The sequence below is a fragment of the Stomoxys calcitrans genome, chromosome 5 (genome assembly GCF_963082655.1).
Source record: "Stomoxys calcitrans chromosome 5, idStoCalc2.1, whole genome shotgun sequence".
Taxonomy (NCBI): domain Eukaryota; kingdom Metazoa; phylum Arthropoda; class Insecta; order Diptera; family Muscidae; genus Stomoxys; species Stomoxys calcitrans.
The window spans coordinates 39,810,605-39,818,159 of record NC_081556.1 but is presented as its reverse complement, the minus strand read 5'-3'; positions in this window follow the sequence as shown (position 1 = coordinate 39,818,159).

The following is a 7,555-nucleotide window of genomic DNA, read 5'->3' as shown; positions in this document are numbered from 1 at the left end:
TCCAGGGCCTCAAGAAGTCAAAACGGGTGATCGGTTTATATGGGAGCTATATCAGGTTATAGACGATTTAGACCATACTTGGCACAGTTGTTGAAAGTCACAAGAGAACACTATGTGCAAAAATTCAGCAAAGACGGATGAAAATTGAGGCTTCCAGAGGCTCAAGAAGTTAAATCGAGAGATCGGTTTATATGGGAGCTATATCAGGTTATATACCGATTGGGACCGTACTTGACACAGTTGTTGGAAGTCATAACCGAACACTACATGCAAAATTTCAGCCAAATCGGACAACAATTGCGGCTTCCAGACAAAATTTCTTACAGAAATGAAATTTTGACAAAATTTCTTACAGAAATGAAATTTTGACAAAATTTCTTACAGAAATGAAATTTTGACAAAATTTCCTATAGAAATGAAATTTTGACAAAATTTCCTAAGAAATGAAATTTTGACAAAATTTCCTATAGAAATGAAATTTTGACAAAATTTCCTATAGAAATGAAATTTTGACAAAATTTCCTATAGAAATGAAATTTTGACAAAATTTCCTATAGAATTGAAATTTTGACAAAATTTCCTATAGAAATGAAATTTTGACAAAATTTCCTATAGAAATGAAATTTTGACAAAATTTCCTATAGAAATGAAATTTTGACAAAATTTCCTATAGAAATGAAATTTTGACAAAATTTCCTATAGAAATGAAATTTTGACAAAATTTCCTATAGAAATGAAATTTTGACAAAATTTCCTATAGAAATAAAATTTTGACAAAATTTCCTATAGAAATGAAATTGTGCAAAATTTTTGATAGAAATGAAATTTTGACAAAATTTCCTATAGAAATGAAATTGTGACAAAATTTCCTATAGAAATGAAATTTTGACAAAATTTCCTATAGAAATGAAATTTTGACAAAATTTCCTATAGAAATGAAATTTTGACAAAATTTCCTATAGAAATGAAATTTTGACAAAATTTCCTATAGAAATGAAATTTTGACAAAATTTCCTATAGAAATGAAATTTTGACAAAATTTCTTATAAAAATGAAATTTAGACAATATTTCCTATAGAAATGAAATTTTGACAAAATTTCCTATAGAAATGAAATTTTGACAAAATTTCCTATAGAAATGAAATTTTGACAAAATTTCCTATAGAATTGAAATTTTGACAAAATTTCCTATAGAAATGAAATTTTGACAAAATTTCCTATAGAATTGAAATTTTGACAAAATTTCCAATAGAATTGAAATTTTGACAAAATTTCCTATAGAATTGAAATTTTGACAAAATTTCCTATAGAAATGAAATTTTGACAAAATTTGCTATAGAATTGAAATTTTAACAAAATTTCCTATAGAAATGAAATTTTGACAAAATTTCCTATAGAAATGAAATTTTGACAAAATTTCCTATAGAAATGAAATTTTGACAAAATATCCTATAGAATTGAAATTTTGACAAAATTTCCTATAGAATTGAAATTTTGACAAAATTTCCAATAGAATTGAAATTTTGACAAAATTTCCTATAGAATTGAAATTTTGACAAAATTTCCTATAGAATTGAAATTTTGACAAAATTTCCTATAGAATTGAAATTTTGACAAAATTTCCTATAGAATTGAAATTTTGACAAAATTTCCTATAGAAATGAAATTTTGACAAAATTTCCTATAGAAATGAAATTTTGACAAAATTTCCTATAGAAATGAAATTTTGACAAAATTTCCTATAGAAATGAAATTTTGACAAAATTTCCTATAGAAATGAAATTTTGACAAAATTTCCTATAGAAATGAAATTTTGACAAAATTTCCTATAGAAATGAAATTTTGACAAAATTTCCTATAGAATTGAAATTTTGACAAAATTTCCTATAGAATTGAAATTTTGACAAAATTTCCTATAGAATTGAAATTTTGACAAAATTTCCTATAGAATTGAAATTTTGACAAAATTTCCTATAGAAATGAAATTTTGACAAAATTTCCTATAGAATTGAAATTTTGACAAAATTTCCTATAGAATTGAAATTTTGACAAAATTTCCTATAGAATTGAAATTTTGACAAAATTTCCTATAGAAATGAAATTTTGACAAAATTTCCTATAGAATTGAAATTTTAACAAAATTTCCTATAGAATTGAAATTTTAACAAAATTTCCTATAGAAACGAAATTTTGACAAAATATCCTATAGAAATGAAATTTTGACAAAATTTCCTATAGAAATGAAATTTTGACAAAATTTCCTATAGAAATGAAATTTTGACAAAATTTCCTATAGAATTAAAATTTTGACAAAATATCCTATAGAAATAAAATTTTGTCAAAATTTCCTATAGAAATAACAAAATTTCCTTTAGAAATGAAATTTTGACGAAATTTCCCATAGAAATGAAATTTTGACAAAATTTCCTATAGAATTGAAATTTTGACAAAATTTCCTATAGAATTGAAATTTTGACAAAATTTCCTATAGAATTGAAATTGTGACAAAATTTCCTATAGAAATGAAATTTTGACAAAATTTCCTAAAGAAATAAAATTTTGAGGAAATTTCCTAAAGAAATGAAATTTTGACAAAATTTCCTATAGAATTGAAATTTTGACAAAATTTCCTATAGAAATGAAATTTTGACAAAATTTCCTATAGAAATGAAATTTTGACAAAATTTCCTATAGAAATAAAATTTTGACAAAATTTCCTATAGAATTGAAATTTTGACAAAATTTCCTATAGAATTGAAATTTTGACAAAATTTCCTAAAGATGAAATTTTGACAAAATTTCCTAAAGATGAAATTTTGATAAAATTTCCTATAGAAATGAAATTTTGACAAAATTTCCTATAGAAATGAAATTTTGACAAAATTTCCTATAGAAATGAAATTTTGACAAAATTTCCTATAGAATTGAAATTTTAACAAAATTTCCTATGGAAATGAAATTTTGACAAAATTTCCTATAGAAATGAAATTTTGACAAAATTTCCTATAGAAATGAAATTTTGACAAAATATCCTATAGAAATGAAATTTTGACAAAATATCCTATAGAATTGAAATTTTGACAAAATTTCCTATAGAATTGAAATTTTGACAAAATTTCCTATAGAATTGAAATTTTGACAAAATTTCCTATAGAATTGAAATTTTGACAAAATTTTCTATAGAAATGAAATTTTGACAAAATTTCCTATAGAAATGAAATTTTGACAAAATTTCCTATAGAAATGAAATTTTGACAAAATTTCCTATAGAAATGAAATTTTGACAAAATTTCCTATAGAAATGAAATTTTGACAAAATTTCCTATAGAAATGAAATTTTGACAAAATTTCCTATAGAAATGAAATTTTGACAAAATTTCCTATAGAAATGAAATTTTGACATAATTTCCTATAGAAATAAAATTTTGACAAAATTTCCTATAGAAATGAAATTGTGACAAAATTTCCTATAGAAATGAAATTTTGACAAAATTTCCTATAGAAATGAAATTTTGACAAAATTTCCTATAGAAATGAAATTTTGACAAAATTTCCTATAGAAATGAAATTTTGACAAAATTTCCTATAGAAATGAAATTTTGACAAAATTTCCTATAGAAATGAAATTTTGACAAAATTTCCTATAGAAATGAAATTTTGACAAAATATCCTATAGAATTGAAATTTTGACAAAATTTCCTATAGAATTGAAATTTTGACAAAATTTCCTATAGAAATGAAATTTTGACAAAATTTCCTATAGAAATGAAATTTTGACAAAATTTCCTATAGAATTGAAATTTTGACAAAATTTCCTATAGAAATGAAATTTTGACAAAATTTCCTATAGAATTGAAATTTTGACAAAATTTCCAATAGAATTGAAATTTTGACAAAATTTCCTATAGAATTGAAATTTTGACAAAATTTCCTATAGAAATGAAATTTTGACAAAATTTCCTATAGAATTGAAATTTTAACAAAATTTCCTATAGAAATGAAATTTTGACAAAATTTCCTATAGAAATGAAATTTTGACAAAATTTCCTATAGAAATGAAATTTTGACAAAATATCCTATAGAATTGAAATTTTGACAAAATTTCCTATAGAATTGAAATTTTGACAAAATTTCCAATAGAATTGAAATTTTGACAAAATTTCCTATAGAATTGAAATTTTGACAAAATTTCCTATAGAATTGAAATTTTGACAAAATTTGCTATAGAATTGAAATTTTGACAAAATTTCCTATGGAATTGAAATTTTGACAAAATTTCCTATAGAAATGAAATTTTGACAAAATTTCCTATAGAAATGAAATTTTGACAAAATTTCCTATAGAAATGAAATTTTGACAAAATTTCCTATAGAAATGAAATTTTGACAAAATTTCCTATAGAAATGAAATTTTGACAAAATTTCCTATAGAAATGAAATTTTGACAAAATTTCCTATAGAATTGAAATTTTGACAAAATTTCCTATAGAATTGAAATTTTGACAAAATTTCCTATAGAATTGAAATTTTGACAAAATTTCCTATAGAATTGAAATTTTGACAAAATTTCCTATAGAATTGAAATTTTGACAAAATTTCCTATAGAATTGAAATTTTGACAAAATTTCCTATAGAAATGAAATTTTGACAAAATTTGCTATAGAATTGAAATTTTAACAAAATTTCCTATAGAAATGAAATTTTGACAAAATATCCTATAGAAATGAAATTTTGACAAAATATCCTATAGAATTGAAATTTTGACAAAATTTCCTATAGAATTGAAATTTTGACAAAATTTCCTATAGAATTGAAATTTTGACAAAATTTCCTATAGAATTGAAATTTTGACAAAATTTTCTATAGAAATGAAATTTTGACAAAATTTCCTATAGAAATGAAATTTTGACAAAATTTCCTATAGAAATGAAATTTTGACAAAATTTCCTATAGAAATGAAATTTTGACAAAATTTCCTATAGAAATGAAATTTTGACAAAATTTCCTATAGAATTGAAATTTTGACAAAATTTCCTATAGAAATGAAATTTTGACAAAATTTCCTATAGAAATGAAATTTTGACAAAATTTCCTATAGAAATGAAATTTTGACAAAATTTCCTATAGAAATGAAATTTTGACAAAATTTCCTATAGAAATGAAATTTTGACAAAATTTCCTATAGAAATGAAATTTTGACAAAATTTCCTATAGAATTGAAATTTTGACAAAATTTCCTATAGAATTGAAATTTTGACAAAATTTCCTAAAGATGAAATTTTGACAAAATTTCCTAAAGATGAAATTTTGATAAAATTTCCTATAGAAATGAAATTTTGACAAAATTTCCTATAGAAATGAAATTTTGACAAAATTTCCTATAGAAATGAAATTTTGACAAAATTTCCTATAGAAATGAAATTTTGACAAAATTTCTTATAAAAATGAAATTTAGACAATATTTCCTATAGAAATGAAATTTTGACAAAATTTCCTATAGAAATGAAATTTTGACAAAATTTCCTATAGAAATGAAATTTTGACAAAATTTCCTATAGAATTGAAATTTTGACAAAATATCCTATAGAAATGAAATTTTGACAAAATTTCCTATAGAAATGAAATTTTGACAAAATTTCCTATAGAAATGAAATTTTGACAAAATTTCCTATAGAATTAAAATTTTGACAAAATATCCTATAGAAATAAAATTTTGTCAAAATTTCCTATAGAAATAACAAAATTTCCTTTAGAAATGAAATTTTGACGAAATTTCCCATAGAAATGAAATTTTGACAAAATTTCCTATAGAATTGAAATTTTGACAAAATTTCCTATAGAATTGAAATTTTGACAAAATTTCCTATAGAATTGAAATTGTGACAAAATTTCCTATAGAAATGAAATTTTGACAAAATTTCCTAAAGAAATAAAATTTTGAGGAAATTTCCTAAAGAAATGAAATTTTGACAAAATTTCCTAAAGAAATGAAATTTTGACAAAATTTCCTATAGAATTGAAATTTTGACAAAATTTCCTATAGAAATGAAATTTTGACAAAATTTCCTATAGAAATGAAATTTTGACAAAATTTCCTATAGAAATAAAATTTTGACAACATTTCCTATAGAATTGAAATTTTGACAAAATTTCCTATAGAATTGAAATTTTGACAAAATTTCCTAAAGATGAAATTTTGATAAAATTTCCTATAGAAATGAAATTTTGACAAAATTTCCTATAGAAATGAAATTTTGACAAAATTTCCTATAGAAATGAAATTTTGACAAAATTTCCTATAGAATTGAAATTTTAACAAAATTTCCTATGGAAATGAAATTTTGACAAAATTTCCTATAGAAATGAAATTTTGACAAAATTTCCTATAGAAATGAAATTTTGACAAAATTTCCTATAGAAATGAAATTTTGACAAAATATCCTATAGAATTGAAATTTTGACAAAATTTCCTATAGAATTGAAATTTTGACAAAATTTCCTATAGAATTGAAATTTTGACAAAATTTCCTATAGAATTGAAATTTTGACAAAATTTTCTATAGAAATGAAATTTTGACAAAATTTCCTATAGAAATGAAATTTTGACAAAATTTCCTATAGAAATGAAATTTTGACAAAATTTCCTATAGAAATGAAATTTTGACAAAATTTCCTATAGAATTGAAATTTTGACAAAATTTCCTATAGAATTGAAATTTTAACAAAATTTCCTATAGAAATGAAATTTTGACAAAATTTCCTATAGAATTGAAATTTTGACAAAATTTTCTATAGAATTGAAATTTTGACAAAATTTCCTATAGAATTGAAATTGTGACAAAATTTCCTATAGAAATGAAATTTTGACAAAATTTCCAAAAGAAATAAAATTTTGAGGAAATTTCCTAAAGAAATGAAATTTTGACAAAATTTCCTAAAGAAATGAAATTTTGACAAAATTTCCTAAAGAAATAAAATTTTGATAAAATTTCCTATAGAAATGAAATTTTGACAAAATTTCCTATAGAAATGAAATTTTGACAAAATTTCCTATAGAAATGAAATTTTGACAAAATTTCCTAAAGAAATAAAATTTTGATAAAATTTCCTATAGAAATGAAATTTTGACAAAATATCCTATAGAATTGAAATTTTGACAAAATTTCCTATAGAATTGAAATTTTGACAAAATTTCCTATAGAATTGAAATTTTGACAAAATTTCCTATAGAAATGAAATTTTGACAAAATTTCCTATAGAAATGAAATTTTGACAAAATTTCCTATAGAAATGAAATTTTGACAAAATTTCCTATAGAATTGAAATTTTGACAAAATTTCCTATAGAATTGAAATTTTAACAAAATTTCCTATAGAAATGAAATTTTGACAAAATTTCCTATAGAATTGAAATTTTGACAAAATTTTCTATAGAATTGAAATTTTGACAAAATTTCCTATAGAATTGAAATTGTGACAAAATTTCCTATAGAAATGAAATTTTGACAAAATTTCCAAAAGAAATAAAATTTTGAGGAAATTTCCTAAAGAAATGAA